Source organism: Prenolepis imparis, unplaced genomic scaffold (genome assembly GCF_030444845.1).
Source record: "Prenolepis imparis isolate NDT839.2.m4 unplaced genomic scaffold, iyPreImpa1.0 SCAF_12, whole genome shotgun sequence".
Classification (NCBI taxonomy): domain Eukaryota; kingdom Metazoa; phylum Arthropoda; class Insecta; order Hymenoptera; family Formicidae; genus Prenolepis; species Prenolepis imparis.
Window position 1 is genome coordinate 15,285,298 of NW_028141170.1, and position 19,261 is coordinate 15,304,558.

Genomic DNA, 19,261 nt, shown 5'->3' on the forward strand with positions numbered 1-19,261 from the left:
ATTACCACCGGCGCTAGCCATTTTAAGAGAATAATTGCGTTAAATAATCTTATTGTTTGCGATAGAATGACTCGTTTTATAATTGTACGCATTTTGACAGCTCATGTGATGATAAGAAAAGTTTATATTTTTTGGATTTTATTTCTATTATAGAATGAAATAAAACGATATGTGTTATCGTAAATTGTGGTAGCTTTTTAAATCATTAAAAAAAACAAGACTATTTTGTTGTAAAAAGGGAAAAGGTGTATAAAAGAAAATATTAGAAAATTTAAAGACAAAAAATTGTACATTTATTATTACTGATTAAGTTAAAAGTATTGTATATGTAAATATAATATGTTAAATATTTTTATTTGTATAATATATTACGTTTAAAATTACAATAAAAATATTCTATCTTTACTTATATTCAAATATATTTGTATTTTATATATTAAAAACATTTATTCTATGTTATTAGTATAAATTCAAAATTTTTAAATTCTATTTTATAATGTTATTAGTATTATTTCTAATGTTATATAATATTACATCTTATATTTTTACATATACATACATATACTATTATTTTAGTTTTATTTACATTTTTTTATAACTATTTCATACTTACAAGTCGAAAAATATGCGAATTTCTAATTTAAAATATGTAAGAAAGAGAAATGAAGAAATAGGGAAATGAAGAGAAGAATATTGTTTCAATTTCTGTGTAATCATAAGATAAAGAGTAGCGATCATTAATAAATCTGCATTTTAGTAATACAGATGCGTATACTTCGGTTTCGTTTTGTGTTACGATTTCATAAAATACAGTGCGACGAATTGATCTAAAATGCAGGTTTATTAATGGAAGTTTCATTCCTTTTCTTCGTTCTTTTCATTTTTTTATTCTTACTTTTCACTTAATAATATAATATATTATATTATATTATTAAGTGATATATTATTAGTATTATATCTTAATATAATATATTATATTATATTATTAAGTGATATATTATTAGTATTATATCTTAATATAATATATTATATTATAGGAGTAGTGGAAATGATCGACCAAAACTAGCAAATAATAAATTTATTTAAATTTCACGACGTTTCGACCATATGATTGTGGTCCTTTTCAAGTGAAACAAAATAAAATTAGTTACAATTACAGCATTTTTTTAAAAAGTCAAATAAATTGAAAGTGCGAGACAGCAGACAACATATCCTCCCGAAGGATCGTCACAGAATGTCATTCTGTGACGATCCTTCGGGAGGATATGTTGTCTGCTGTCTCGCACTTTCAATTTATTTGACTTTTTAAAAAAATGCTGTAATTGTAACTAATTTTATTTTGTTTCACTTGAAAAGGACCACAATCATATGGTCGAAACGTCGTGAAATTTAAATAAATTTATTATTTGCTAGTTTTGGTCGATCATTTCCACTACTCCTATTTTTCTGACTAGCGATCGTTAATAATAATTAAGATATTATATTATATTATAATATAATGTGACATAATATAATTTAATAAAATAATATAATTGCCGCATACATAGTTCTCGAGTTTATCCGTCATGTCGTTCAACAAATTTTCCGTACACAGTTCATACTCGTTTTATTTATCAATGCTCACGTAAATACACGAATTCATATCGTAATATTGTCGGAGAGCGTGCAGGGAATGTGAAAGAAATTGAAAAGAAAGAGTTGCAATTGAGTATATGAAAGAACTTTATTATATTTTGATCAAATATGTATCCGCTTATGGCTGGAATGAGACTAACAAGATGATATTCGTGTATATTTACGTTTGCCCCAACTATATATTTTTTGTTGTCTAAAACATGAAAATATATTTAATTTCAAAATCAATTCGCAACACTCCTATTCTTGAGTGCACAGATCGTGCATATAATAATATTGTTACGCTAATCAATATACTTACATATCAAACGCGCGCGGAAGTAATCCTAGTACTCCTAGTATGAGAAACACTCTTTTAAGAAACACAGAAACTTTATTATATAATAGAATAAAAACACAAGAAACAATCTAAAAAAAGAAATTGTCAATAACGCATCCAAATGGCTCGACATCTGATTTAAATTCTGTCTTTTTCCTTATTAATCAAGATACACGCACGACATCTTGAAAATGATCTATGTTTCTACTACAACGAGTAGTATAACATCACGGCGCGGAAACATAATATAACGCCGTAACACGGTTTTCTCTTTTTCTTAAAATTGTAGTTTCGATCATTTACCAGTATACCAAATCTTGATCTTAGAATTCTCAGCAAAATTGTTCGCTTTATCTTGGACTTCTGTCTAAATTACTGAACACTATTTATTTATTTATTTATTTATTTATTTATTTATTTATTTAACGGGACTCATCCCTCTAATACAAACAAACAAAAAATTGAAAATTCTATGTATTAACATCAGTAAAAGACATAATTATAATAAGAGACAACGCAATATAAGTACTAAAATCAGAACAAAAATACGTGAAAAATCAGTGAAAGCAGTTCGATAGAGATCGTTTGAAAGTGTAGAGCGAACAGTGAAAGAAATCGATACGATCTGAAAATTTATTCGCCAATATGCTAAGTGTGTTTAACGGTTTAAATTTACCAAATGAGGTACGATGAAATTCTTCATAGAAAATTCTGATTCTGAGAGGCCTAGCTTGGATACGCAAATTTACTCGTGCCAATAATTCCGAACAACAGATTCCGAACAACAGATATGGTCGCTGATCAATTTATATAAAAACAGTAAATCTAAAAAAATTCTTCTATTTTCTAATGTGCTTAAATTAAGCTTCTTCAAAATCACATCATACGTATGATCGGAGAAACACATTGGCTTATCCGTAAGAAAACTCATCCTGCGGAGAAATCGATGCTGAACTTTTTCAATTAGAATGCAACAATTCTTCTGATATGGATCCCAGACAATCGAAGCATATTCCAGCTGAGACCTAACAAGCGTGCAATACAACAATCTTAAAGTAAAAATATTTTTAAAATACTATTGTTCTGGATCCCTTTTAATCTTATCGATTTCAGGGAGATGTCTTGATAAATTATATTGAGCAATTTGTCAAAGCTCATCGATTACAAATTTCTTTATTATTAGATATAATAGTAAAAAAAATATTTTTTCCTTGATCTTTTACCAAAATTAATAAAATATTTTTTAAGAGAAATAATTTTTTTATTGAAAAAATGATTCTCGAAGAAAAGGAAATAATCTATGATAAAAAAATTTATTTTTTATTAATAAAAAATTTTATTTTATATTTCAATAAAAGATACATTGCTTAAAAATACACTAATAAAATTATAAATGATCTTGTGGGTACCGTCGCTAGGGGTGATGTATGTGGTAGAACAACTCCGTGTAAAACAACAACTTGGTTTATTGATAACTATGTGAGAGCCGGAGAGTATGCGTCCGCGTCGAGCGCCGAGATAGAACTGAATTTTTATTTTGTCGCTTCCTCCGACCCTTTTGTAGGGATGTCATTGACAATGAATTTTGACAATTTTGGAGTAAAACACGAGATCTCATCCGGGCTCGCTCTATTGCTACGAAAGGGTTCTGGGCGACACATGCCGAAGACAATGCGCCTCGGCCATATGTGTCGAACCCGCGCAGCAGCGCGTACCGATGAAAATCTCGTATTTATGATAGGCAAAAGGATGGAAAATATATGCCTTTATTTTACATGTTTGCAACAGCCTGCAATAGCCATATGTTATTAATAAATAAACTAAAAACGACAGAAGGGTAAAAAGAATGGAAAAGTGAAAGTTAGGAGTTGGCAAGCGGGCGTAGCGCATATGCGTCGCTACAATCTTTATTTTACATTTTTTATTTACATTTTTCTTATAGCTAGGTAAATTTACATTTTTTTAAACTATGGACGCGTAAATTTCGGATCGCCAGACACAAACAATTCTTATATAGTTATCACACACGTAACTCTCTAGCTCATTCGTCATATTACCTAAGAAATTACCCATGCGTGGTTCGTATTTGTGTGAATCACCGGTACTTACATAAATACACGAATTGGTATCATAATATAATATGCGCCTGTTTAATTTCTCCAAATATTCGTTAAATTTTAATCGTGCCAATACCGTCGTGTAAGCTGTTATTATTACGTTAGTAAGAGGCAATGGTATGATTGCCTCTTCTCGCAGTCGAGACAAAATATACCTCGTCATTTACGGGTAATATATGTTTGGATATTTCGTATTGAAAGGCTCGTGAGTAAATTTACTAAACGTTGTTGCATATGAACACGATTTCTGTATTTGGTAAATTCGTGCGTTGACCGAATTTACTCCAAAAAGAGTTTAAATATAATTTTGCGACTGGAGCGTAATCCAGGATTTTGCAATGTTTTGATTTTCAAAAACGATACCTTGGATCTTTTCGTACTCACGAAGGTATCGCTCTTTAGCATCATTATTTACGCATTTACTTTGTTATCCACTTATTTTTTGCTTTAATGTTAAGAAAGTATTAATATATCCGGTAAATAATCCCCCTTCTCATATAACTGAATCGTAACAAGTGACATTATATTGTCAAATTTCACTAACGCCTGTTATGAAATATTTTTCTTTAATAGCTTTTAGTAATTTATACGACACCCACGTACCTTCGAATTTGCGTTCGGAGGGTCCATACAATTTGAGAAATTGTTTCGCACCAACTACGACATAATACGAATAATATTTTGCTTTGCACTTGATATGGTAATACAGGGTAAAAGAGATTTTGCGGAGGGAGCATTTTACATCACATTACTCTTTCTCGATCGAGTCGAAATTATATTATATCTCGATACAAATTACGCCTTCCTCATCGACGTACATCGATCGGATGCCCAATCAGAAAAGTACCGATTTTCAATACATACAGATACAGAGAACATATATCAATGTAACGTATATTCTCCATCCCCGTAATTTGGTGTCGCGTTGCGATATTTCTCTCGCGCCGTAGAACGAATTCTAAGGATCAAATGATTCAAATAATTGTTTTCAATCATTTAATACCGACGTAAATATTCGCATTTCGATATTTTTTCCCATCTCACGATCAAAGTCATACTCCCACTTCTCTGTCTTTGAAGACGATAGACGATATATCGTTGCGATGATATGTTCATAACGAATCGATCGTATCTGCGCAATCTACCGAAAGTGATTTATCGCGATTAACACCGAAAACACCCATGCCAAAAACATCTATAAAATTGGAGTACATGATATCACGTTACTCTGTTTTCCTCCGATTCGTAGTATTCGTCGACAACCGTGCCAAGCGATATTCCCGCGATCACTCTAGATACATCAGGCATGTCAAACTCGTTTTACATTACGGGCCACATGATCTATTTTGTATTAAGCTGAGAGCCGCATGTTTTCAATGTTCCAAGAATAAATAAAATACGATTTTTAAGATTATTATATTTAGTATATTTAATGTATATTATACACATTCGTTTTATATTTATATCTTATGTTACTTTTTAAATTAAAAATATTTTACGATTTTTTAAATAAAAACTATAATGAAAAATAAACAAAATCACAATTTAATATTATTTTTTAGAAGATATTTGACAAAGTCGTTTTTCACAAAGCAATTTTTTTGAAAAAATTTTCAAGAAGTCTCGGCGGGCCGCAGTTTTTTTGTTGGCGGGCCGCGTGTTTGACATGCCTGCTACATAGATAATGTGATGACTGACTGAGCTTCGTCCACACTAGCCATTGTAGAGCTTTGCAAGATTAAGATGAATATGTACGCATTAGTATCGGTCCGCAGGAATAATATATTATTTACTATTAAATCTGGTTGGCACGATCAGATTTATGTGTGAACCTACCATACTATTTTTTCCATGTACCTCTTTTTGACATAGGCAATTTTTTCTAAATACTCTCATATAGACGATAGTATAATAGTACATTTCTCGAACAGACACACGTTTCCACCCTCCAGGAAAATTTTTCTAAAAGACATGCACGCTTATCTAAGAATATTTACGTCGTTATTGCAGTAATATAATATCTTGCGTTGAAAATCAAACACGTAGGTCGCATGAGTTATCTCGTTATACCACGCTGGAAATTTTTCATCTTTTGTCTGCATAGAATCAGGCGATTAATAATGTATCTCAAATAGTGTTCCGACATAGGTTTGGTTATTAACAATATTAAATAATTGAGGAAACGCACCTTTTGATGTATCTGGCAAAGGAATAGGTATCAGGATAGGAAGCATGTGGCAAAGATGATTTAAAGGCAAGAGAAAACGACACACATTGCAATACACATATTGTATTTGTGTTGTTGTTTATTTATATATATTAATATTAATATTTTTATATATTAATCGTCTGCTTCTTGTTGCGAAACCGTATAATTTCACAAACGCTCCGTTTGCGATTTTCCATCATATGACTTTTTAGCGCAATGACGCTTTAAGCACTCGATTAAAAAATTCACGCCTACAATTCTTGCACGTAACAAGTTCCACGTTAGATTGTTCACACGACGGCATTCCGTTACACCGCGAACATTTATTGGAGCAACGATTCTCTTCTCTATCGGAAACGACAACTTGTATTGCACGGTACGCAATACTCTCTTCCACCTGCGACATTTTAAAATTACATCATAATGTTTGATACCTGAGCGATATAATACATTTAATGGCGAAATTGCTTCGTGGTGTAGAGTGGATAGAAATTCGTTTCCGTCGAACAATGATTTACCACCCCGACCAAAAATATCAGTATTATAAATATTTATATTATCCACAGCAAGATATTGCTGAAAGCGTTTAATTTCAGAAATTTTCTTCCTTTCCTTTCTGGAATCGTAACATTGGTATTCTTTACGAGTTGCTAATCCACGTTGTAACACAGAGTTTTGCCTTCTCACAGTGTTCTATTTTTCATACAATTCTCCCACACGTATATTGCCACATTTATTGTAAATATGCACCGCTACAATTGCACGTGGGAGACACAAATTATCTGAGATTAGAAATAAATGTTTGTAAGCTCACCAGTGTTTATGACCGTGCCCCGCATGAAGATTCTCTAAACACGCGAATGCTAAACTCATAGGCTACATTAAGACCCCCTCTCTTCCAAACTCTCTGCTGAACTTATAAGTTTCCAAATGTCTTCGTGAGACAAATCGCGTGACGGCCGAAACGATCTACCAGCGGGACTGTGTGATAAATTCCTGAAATCGATAGAAAATCCGACATAATCATTCGCTTCGCACAAATGTATTGCGTACGCATTGTTATAGCCCGAACTATAACCAGTAATTATTAGGAATAAGAATATTATAAAAGATTTTTACTTATAAACGAGCGCTCTAGCCAAGCGCTCGTCGAACGAAAACGCTAACGCAGCGAAACACGCACGAAGCACGGAAATCGTGAGCTGCAAGCGAAGGCCAGGGACTTCGACCTGCTTCGCTTGCATTTAGACCAAAAACGCGTGAATATTATTAACCAATCGGTTTCCAAGGGCCTCGCCCGTTGAAAATCAAAGAACAAAAGAAGATATAAGACGGAGAGCCCGCCCGCGAAGGCAGTCTCGAATAAAACTCCTAAACATCAAGACGGAGTCGCTAATAAGAATCCGGAACATCAGGACGAGACTCACTAATAAAAATCTGAATCATTAAGAAGAATTACTAATAAACGCTCGCTAGCCAAACCTCGAATGTTACGCGAATATTTAATTAAAGAAATAACGAGAAATAAAGTGAAACCAAATTTAATCAGAAATAAAAATGTATTTTAAGAGAAAGAAAAGAGTACAACACTCCTAACTTCCTACGAAGTCCTGCACGACCCGAGGATCCTCATCCTTAATTCGGCGCAACCCCAGTGCCTTGCTCGAGGCACACAACAATTTGGTGGCAGCGGTGGGATCGCGCCGACGGACCGCCAGGACCAGCAGGAACCTGAAGACCTGAAAAACAATACAACCGTATTAGAAAAATCAGGCACGTCGAAATAATCGACGGACAACACAGAAAGCAGCATACTAAAAATTAAGACCCGCAATACACACATACACAACCTGTGGAAGCAGGCACGTCAGTTAGAAAAACAGCTGACGGAAATAAGCAGAAGCCACAGTGCAGTGTGAGAAGGACGGACAACGCAAGCAATACGAAGAGCGATAAGCAAGCAGCTGAGTATCGAGTAGGATCGCCAACGTCCCAAGGACAACGCCGACCTGCGACAATCTCACGGACAACGCGTCATCACGGAGCGACGACCTGCCGTGTCAAGCACGAGCATCGAGCCGCCAGCCGTTATCAGCCCACGAGCGATCGAGTTGCATTAGCAGCAGCCAAGCCGTACCGAGCGATAAAGAGCGTAACGATGCGAACCGTAATACTGTAAGTCCGATCCTTATAATATTTCTGCGTGAAAGTCGGAAGGACACGAAACCTCCCGGCAACCGATATTAAACAAGTCGTGGATACATAGCGATTCCGCGAAGTGAGCGATTCAAGCGTTACCATTAACTTTAGAAAGACTCGAGCGAGTTCGTGAAAATTAGAGAGCGAATACTCAAACAGAAGCGAAGTTGAATTACCCGCGAACGTCACCGTTAAACGCAAGTTCCCTTTCGATAGTCTTGACGAAAGCGTACTAAAGGCACGAACTGACAGTAAGCGCGAAACTAAATATTATAAAAATACTCTTGTAAGGGAGAAACCCCTCTAGCGTCGAGAAATAAGCCCGAAGTTACTCAATGTCGGAACGACCTAAAAAACGCGTCTTATTTAAGCCACGATTCTGGAGCGGACCAGCTCAACTTAATCGTAGATTCGGTTCCGTAACACCCGTACAAGTAGCCGAGGAAGCGGTACGCGACATTCGCGATAACGTACGCACAAATTTAGATAGACGTTACTCGGACGCTAGCTCACCAGAATCAGGTGCCGAACCTATCGAGGAAAACGTACGTCCTTCTAATTTAGACGAAAGAAGACGTCCCTCGGATCGCGCGTCTTCCGAGCGAATTTCGGTTAGGAGAAACTATTCCCCCGTATCAGTCGACGATAGCGTTTTAGGCACGCAAAGCGAGGACGACATGAGACGAAACCCTCCGACGCGGAATGCCCCCCCTGAAGATGTCGACAGGGAAATCGAACACTTACGATCAATAATCGACGGTAATGCCGCCGCGTGTTATGCAGACGCCGGACGTCCAGTATCCGATCCGAATAACGCCCTACTCACTGAGCTCATACAAGAAATCCGGGAATTGAGAACAGAAGTAGATTCCTTACGCGACCAAATAAACGATCGCCCTGCAAATATGAGAGAAGTACGACAGACGCGATACGGGTACCGCCCCGAGGGAAACCGATACACGGATCGCCGCGAATCATACAACGACGACCCCAACGCAACGTACACGTACGGAAGATCCGAAAATGATATCAGGAACCGACGCAGTACCTCTTCGCGATATTTAACCCTGAAAGAAGCAAGGACAATGATCCCAGACTTCGACGGAACTTCGCAACAGAAGCTTCAAAAATTTTTAAACGCGTGCACATATGCCATGCAGAACATAAATCCCGCGGACGAAGAGTCATTAATTCAAGCAATAATATATACAAAATTAGACGGAAAGGCCATGCAAGATTTTGAAACGCATGATATCCAAACGTACGAAGAACTCAAACAACAATTAGAAGAATGTTACCAAACAAAACAGAGCACGACGCATCTACAATTAGAATTCAACTCGTTAAAACAAAAAACGAACGAAAACGCGCATGATTTCGGCCAACGCGTCGACCTATTGGCCATGAAGTTATACAATTCCATGATTGAAGGGAAAAACCACCCCCCCATGTTTAAACGCGCTATTCATCAAACAATCAAACACCAAGCATTGATTAACTTCCAAATCGGGCTCCGAAGCGACCTCAAAATTCTCGTTCGAGCGCAACGATATACGATACTGCAGGAAGCGATAACCGGCGCGGGCGAAGAAGAAAAACTTCTCGAAAACCCTCGGTCTCAGGACAAACATAAAGCCGAATCAAGTGACTCGCAACCAATTCCACGTACACAATGTTATAAATGCGGAAAATCGGGGCATTATGGACGCGATTGCCGCAACAGTACATACGCACTCCCCAAACCGGACAAGCCCCCTCGCGCAAATACCGTAGAGAAATTCTGCAATTATTGCAAAAAACGCGGACATAATCGCGACGAGTGTTGGACTTTAAATGGAAGGCCGGAAACAAATACACCGGACCGCGATAAGGGAACCGATAATAAAAAATCGCGAAGCATTAATAAAATTGAAAACCGTAAGAAACCGCAATCGCGAAAAAGAGATACCGAATCCGAGTATAGCAGTGACGAGGAAGAACAGCAAGAAGAAAAGAATAAAAAGACACGCGCGATAGAATATCAGGTAACACACGTGCGACAAATGTCTCGTGGAGCAGCAAGCCTGAACTTGATAACTCTACCTATATGCGAAGTAAAGAACGGCAAAATTAACATGCTCTACGACACTGGAGCTACTGTCTCTCTAATAAAGGTCAAACATTTAAAAGGCGAAACAGAGCTTTATACACAGAGATTTATATAACGACAAAATTACTTTGATCGGCATAACCGGGCATAAAGCGCGAACAATAGGAAAATTTTACGCGACTATCGACCTAGGCAGCCGAAAAATCAAACACGCGATTTATGTCGTAAAGGACGACTTCCCAATGGAATACGAAGGGATCATAGGAATGGATTTTCTACAAAAACAAGTCGCGTGCGATTACAAAAAACAGGAGATTCAAATAGGAAATGCCATATTAAAATTACGACCGTACAATAAAATTTAATTAAAACCGCGTAGCGAAACAATAATACAAGCGGCAACGAATCGTAATAAGATAGGCGTGATAAAGGCCGAAGAAACAGCACCGGGAATATATATCGGACGAAGCCTGGTAAAACCAAAAAATTTTTTGTGCCCCGTCAGTATTAATACGACCGATGAAACGGTAGAGATTAGTACGCCGCTCGTAACCGTAGAAGACATATGTGAAGATAACGCACACAAAATATATACAATACACACGGGCGACACTCATGACTCAAACACGCGCGCCGACACCTCGCCCGTCAACGTAATTACCAAAAAAGAACTCCAACGTGAACTACATAGTAAAAAATGGAAGAAAAGCAGTGTACATGCATGCGAATAGACTAAAACTAGTTATAGAAAACTAATACTTACTTCACCTGATAATAAAAATTGCGAACCAAAACCATTAAAGATAAAATTAACACTTAATATATTATCACAGGACACTCACACTATTAATCTGCAACGCTGCAGCATCGCTTAGAATTAACAAAGCCAAAGTACTAGATTTTAGAAATAAGAAACGATTATAATACTATAATGTAAACGGGAATTATAACTGTACGTAGCATTAGAAATAATCTTAACAAAAATAAGATAAGAAAGCGAAAAACTTCGTATCTCCGTTTTTCTTTTTTTTACGGGGGAGGGATGTTATAGCCCGAACTATAACCAGTAATTATTAGGAATAAGAATATTATAAAAGATTTTTACTTATAAACGAGCGCTCTAGCCAAGCGCTCGTCGAACGAAAACGCTAACGCAGCGAAACACGCACGAAGCACGGAAATCGTGAGCTGCAAGCGAAGGCCAGGGACTTCGACCTGCTTCGCTTGCATTTAGACCAAAAACGCGTGAATATTATTAACCAATCGGGGACTTGTTTCCAAGGGCCTCGCCCGTTGAAAATCAAAGAACAAAAGAAGATATAAGACGGAGAGCCCGCCCGCGAAGGCAGTCTCGAATAAAACTCCTAAACATCAAGACGGAGTCGCTAATAAGAATCCGGAACATCAGGACGAGACTCACTAATAAAAATCTGAATCATTAAGAAGAATTACTAATAAACGCTCGCTAGCCAAACCTCGAATGTTACGCGAATATTTAATTAAAGAAATAACGAGAAATAAAGTGAAACCAAATTTAATCAGAAATAAAAGTGTATTTTAAGAGAAAGAAAAGAGTACAACACTCCTAACTTCCTACGAAGTCCTGCACGACCCGAGGATCCTCATCCTTAATTCGGCGCAACCCCAGTGCCTTGCTCGAGGCACACAACAGCATGTAGTTCGCGAAATGCGTTTTCTATCCACTCGTAAACATTTACACTCTTAGAAACCGAACGTAAATTAGTTCCTCTTCCCATTATTCCAAAATTTTTTAATCTGCGTGTTTTTAAAATATTTCTAAAATTTAATCCTACTTGTTTGTTGTTTTGATCAGCTTCTTTTATTCTCTCTTGCGTTTCCTCTTACCAGTAGTATGGTGGCCATTATGTGGCGTCAAAACAAATCCCCACCATCCACCCACTGGCGACATGGCGACATTGGCGTAAGTACACACATCTTTAATTGGCTTGTCACATAGTGGCCAATGTTCTAATTTGGAGGAGAGAAGAATGTCTGGAAGAAAAAGATGTCTTTGTTTAGATTGGCTTACTATATGTATAATAGATCTTTGTTTTAATTGGCTTGTTATATAGTAGACAGTGTGGAGATTGGCCAAAGTGCGCGGTCTTTTAAAAAGAGGAAGGTAGAGGGGTAAAAAGCGCGTGGACAAGGCCCGACAAAATGGCTGTCACCGGGAGAGAACCTCCATAATGACTACAAATGTCAAAATGGCGTCCGCATCATGACGCGACAAAGGTTTGCAGCAAGCGATTTATGATACCCCCCACCACCGTCTTTTGCTGGATAACAAAAGTCAAGGCATGTGAATTGTGACCTGGCCTGGAGGGGGACACTGCTTTCCTAAATTATAGAAAAAAGAGAGAAGAGATGGAAGAAATAACGGATTGCTCCGCTATCGCGGGAAATCCAGAGTGATTTCAAGAAAGAGAGAGAGAGAGAGAGAGAGAGAGAGAGAGAGAGAGAGAGAGAGAGAGAGAGAGGGAGAGAGGGAGAGAGGGAGAGAGGGAGAGAGGGAGAGAGGGAGAGAGGGAGAGAGAGAGAGAGAGAGAATGAATGAAAGACGTTTATTAGCTGCAGTAGCTACATCAAAAAAATACATAATACATAGACATAAGTACCTAATACATTTACAATTTTACTAGTTATAAACCTACTACGCATTTGTTTCTCTCCCTTTCGTTACAATATACTGTGCTAACTTCTTTCTAAAGCTTTGCACTTTTTCTTCATTTTTTATCTCTATTGGTAACGCATTATACATTTTCAACCCTTCATACAATAACATTTTTTGTTCCTCACTAGTTTTACATCTATCAACATTTATATTACCTGCTTGTCTAGTACCAACTCCTACATGTTTCACTACATGTATTTTATTTTGCAGATATTCGTACACAATCCTTTCATAATTTTATACACAATTATACAAACATTATATTCTATTCTCTCTTGAATTGACATAAAATGCAGCGCCTCCAACATATCAACTATTTTTACTCTTCTCTTGCACCTAAGAATATTTCTCATGCCTTGATTCTGTAATTTCTGCAAATGTTGTATATTCGTTTTACTAACACCTACCAAAATTGACCCACAATAATCAAACATCGGAGCAATCATTACCTTATATAATATACATCTCATATACGCTGATATATCCATGCCAATTCTTCGCATAACACCCAATTTCGCTCCTACTTTTTTACTTATATAGTCAACATGCTTCGAGAAATTTAGATTTTTATCAATAATTATTCCTAAATATTTAATTTCTGTCACTACTTGTAACTCCTTAGATCTTAACTTGATTTTTATATTTTCCTCGTTAATTTTTTTTCTAACTCCCCTTATTAACATGACCTTTGTTTTTTCCACATTTACACTCAACTTATTTATCTGTACCCATTTATCAACTACCTCCATTTGTTTATTTAAGTTATCATTAATTTCCCTTGTTGAATACCCTGTTGTATATATTAATGCATCGTCCGCAAACAATCTTATTTCACAGTTATCATTCGCAATCTCTACAATATCATTTATATATATTAAAAACAATAACGGTCCCAAAACCGACCCCTGCGGTACCCCTAACTCAACATTAATAGAAGCCGATAATATCCCATTAAACTTTACTCTTTGACTTCTATTTTCCAAATAACTTTTGAACCAACTTAACACTACTCCATTTATCCCATACCATTGTAACTTCTTTATCAAAATTTTCCTATCAACTACTTCAAAAGCTCTTTTTAGATCCAAAAACACTACTCCTATTATTTTTCCTTCACCTATATTTCTCTTCCATTCCGATAAAACCCACTGTAATGCAGTTTCACACGAATGTTTCATCCTAAACCCCGATTGACATTCAGTTAACAACTCATTTTTTTCGAAATATTCTATTAGTTGTTTCTGTACTACTATCTCCAATACTTTTTCATATACCGGCAATTTATTTATTGGTCTGAATTCTTCGATTTTATTCGTTCCTCGCACCTTCGGCATTGGAACTACTGTTGCTTCTTTCCATTCATTTGGAAACATTCCTGTTTCCAATGACACGTTAAATACATGACAAATTTTTTCTGCCGCTACTTCAACTACACATTTCATTACCTCTACATTTATACTTTCTTCTGTACCTGCTTTATTCTCCAATTTCCGTACTATTATATGCAATTGTTCTTTTCCAATTTTTTCAAATACTTCCCAAACGCTCTCACTATATTTTCTATTCTCTATATCTTGTACATAATCTTTACTACTTAATAACCTAATACTATCGACAAAATAACAATTAAATATATCCGCCATTTCCTCTACATTGTAAATTATTATATTTTCACGTTGTATCTCTCTATATTCTTTATTATTTCTTTTTCCTTTCATCAATTCCTTTAACACACTCCACATACTCTTTGGATCCTTCTTATTTTTGTCAATCTGTTCTTCTAAATAACCTCTTTTCGCCTTTCTATAAATATCCACAGTTTTATTTCTTAGCTGTCTAAATACTTCCCAATCCTCTTTACTTTTGCTTATACGAGCTACTTTATGTGCCTCATCCCTTTGCTTTATCATCAATTGAATATCCTCACAATACCAACACTTTCCCTGCCATTTTTTTTCAAAACTATTTTCTTCAATGGTGCCATTGCATCAAGACATCTAATAATCTCCTTTACCATTAAATTTGCTAATATATTAACACTATCTCCTTCAATCACATCCAAACCTACCCATATCATTTCTTTAAATTTTTCTCTATCCATTCGCTTATAATCTCTATATATAATCGTTTTATTTCCGTCCACATACTCATCTAAGTTCCAATATACTACTATTGCAGAGTGATCCGTTATCTTGGGTTCATGCCATACCTCAACTTCCATTTCCATATTACCAAAAACCAAATCAATCAATGTTTCTGAATTTAGTACAATTCTTGTTGCTTCTTTTACCAATTGTCTTAGTCCTAATGAATTCATTACTCTAACTAACCTATTTCTTGTATAATTATTTACACTCATATCAATATTAAAATCACCCATTATCATAACATTATCACTCTGCATTACATTTATACATATTTCCTCCAAAAAATTTATAAAATTACCATCCCTACCATTCGGTGAGTGGTACACTATCATAATTATTCCTACATAATCTTTATCTTTAATTTTTACTGTTATTGTCCACCAATCTCCGTCACATCTTTCAATCCCTATGATATCAAACCTAATTCCTTCCTTTATATATAACAACACTCCACCTGTTCTGCTCGACTCAGAATCACATCGTACACATACATATCCATTAATGTTCAATTCATGTTCCTCTATCTGTTTTGTTACATGAGTTTCTGTAAACCCTATTACACCAGGTTTATACTTTACTATTAATTCATTTTCTAATTCATCTTTATGTTTCAGAAATCCCTGCGCATTTAAACAGATTACTTTACTTCTATTCTTATTTACATTTGTTGATTGCTATATATTATTAGATATAGTTCTTTCTCGCTGTTTCTCTACCTCTTTTTTAAAACATGGACAATTCATATCATACGCCGAATGATCAGTCTTCAAATTTTTAATTCTATAACTTAATTTTTTCTTCACAATTTATACATTTCTTTATTTCACTATTACATTCCTTAGTCGCATGCTGATTTGCACAATTTCCACACGTCTCTTTTTTGTACAATCTCTCGCAAAATGATAATAACCGCAACACTTATAACACCTTATAATCCCTATATACTCTTGTACTTTGCACATGTTCCATCCTATTTTTAGTTTCTCCATTTGCAGAAATTTTTCTCTTGTCTCATTATTCACTTCCGCTATTATCACCGTCTTTTTATAATTTACTTTCTTCACTTTCCGTATTATCTTCCCCTCGATGATGTCCTTCTGCATTCCGTTTTGTTCTTCTATCTTCTCCCAAAAAATCTGTTCATTTTCACAATCTTCATTGTCAACATCAAATATTCTCACTCTCGGTTTCCTTTTCTTTGGTACCTGTATTTCATATTTATTTCCCAAATCCTTCACAACTTCTTTCTTCAGCTTCTCAGCTTGTACTCCATTTTCACATCCAACTACAATTGCTCCTCCTGTCACTTTTTTCATTTTTGTAATTCCCACTCCTAATTTTGTTATATCAATTTTTCTGACATCTCTCTTTGTATTCTCACTTGAATTGTTCTCTTCTCCATCCTTAGGTTTAATAACCAACACTGATTCTGCTTGATTTCCTTTCACAATTCTACTATAACTCTTGTTTATCTCTCCTTTTTCTACACTTGTATTCACCACTTTTTGCAATTCATCTTTCATTTCTTTATTAAAATTTACTATCATCCTCTTCACTTCTTCCATTTCTTTTTTCAAATTTTCTGTTTCACATTTAACTATTTCTATAATCATATTCTTTATCTCCTTTTTGCTGACCATTTCATCCTTGATTTTATACACCAACCAGTCTATCTTCTTTTCTATACTAGATCCTCCTTGCTGACTTTCATCCGTCTGCAATAATTGACGTTTCATCGCCAAACTAGATTCGCCACTCTTATTTTCTTTTATAGTGAATACTTCGTACTTTCCAGTACAATTAATAAGTTCGTTATCCGTATTATACACTTTATGTATTTTATGACAACTTGGATGAAATTCCTTGTCACATGGTATACATTTAAGCATTTGTGTTTTTATCTCCTTTCTACATTGCTTACATATACAGTAGCTCGCCGACTCACTCATTTCTCATTACCATATACTATACAGTTCTTCCTTATCGACTTCCTCATCGACCAAGTTACCTTTGTCGCCACCATTTGCGTTATCACCCACGTGGCGATATCCCCTTATACCGAATCATCATCGCCAGTATCCACATAAAGTATTTTTACTTATTCCACTCCACTTTACTACTATTGTCTTAAATCATCACTCCCACCAACTCTCCGTCCTTAACTACACCCTTTATGAAAACCTCCGGTTAAAGAAACTGATATTTCTACTGAAATTTCCTTTTATTGCAGGAGCACACTATGATCGCGTCCACTCATACTCCTACAGAGAGAGAGAGAGAGAGAGGGAGAGAGAGAGAGAGAGAGAGAGAGAGAGAGAGAGAGAGGGAGGGAGAGAGAGAGGGAGAGGGAGAGGGAGAGGGAGAGGGAGAGGGAGAGAGAGGGAGAGGGAGAGGGAGAGAGGGAGAGAGGGAGAGAGGGAGAGATTGATTGATTGATTGATTGATATTTATTAGCTTTCTCAGCTATTTGTAAAATACAAGTCTAATTTACATTAATTACAATATACTCCTTTAACTCTCGCTTAAACGCTTCCAGTTCTTCGATTCGTCTTATTTCAGCTGGTAAGGCATTGTACATTTTCACTCCCTCATAAAACATACTCTTCTGTGCACTCGTTGTCCTACGAAATTGTACCACAATGTCCCCAGCTTGCCGTGTCTGTCTTTCATTCTCTTTTCCCACTATTGTTAACTTATTTCTTAATTGATCCGGTAACATATTCTTTAAAATCTTAAAGATAAATATACACACATTATAATTCAGCCTCTGTCTTATGGACATAAACTGCAGCGCTTGCAGCATACTCTCCACTTTGGTATATCTATCACATTGCAATATGACCCTCATGGCCCGGTTTTGCGCTTTTTGCAATTCATTCAGTTGTGTTTCTCCCATATCAATTAACAGCGTCGCACAATACTCAAAGTGAGGCGCTATGATTGCCTTATATATAATACATCTAGTGTATGCCGATATGTAGTTACCTATTCTATTTAAAAAACTCACTTTTTTCCCTATTTTCTTTAGCATATAATCACAGTGGTCCTTAAATCTTAACCTATCGTCAATAATTATGTCTAGATATTTCATTCTTTCCACACGCTCTATCTCCGTTCCATCCAAACATTTCAGTGTAATGTTACCTCTCAGTTCTTTTCGTACACTTCGAACTATCATATATTTCGTTTTCCCTGCGTTCATTTTTAACTTATTTGTATTCATCCATCTTTCCACTGTAACAAATGCCATATTCATTTTTCTTTCTAATTCCGCACTACTCCCTCCAGTCACATACACTAGCGTATCGTCTGCAAACATTTTTATACTACATCCCTCCGGACAGACTTTAATTATATCGTTTATATATATTATAAATAACAAAGGTCCTAATACAGATCCCTGTGGTACTCCATATTCTGTGGCCAATAATGTAGACTATTCATTGTTAAATCGTACCTGCTGTGTTCTATTCTTTAAATATGATCTTAACCATTTTAAAGCTGTTCCTCTAATTCCGTATTGATATAATTTCTCTAACAGTCTTTCTCTATCTATCGTTTCAAATGCTCGCTTGAGATCCATGAAAATTACCCCCACCATTTTTGCCTCACTAACTACCAGTTTCCATTCGTCAATTACTGTTTGAATCGCTGTTTCACACGAATACTGTTTTCTAAAACCTGACTGATGTTCTGTTATAATACAGTTATCTTCTAAATACGCCTCAATTTGCTTTTTAACTACTAATTCTAATACTTTCTCGAATATTGGTAACATATTAATAGGCCTAAATTCACTTGCTTTTCTGGCTTTTTCTATTTTTGGAATCGGTATTATCGTAGACGTTTTC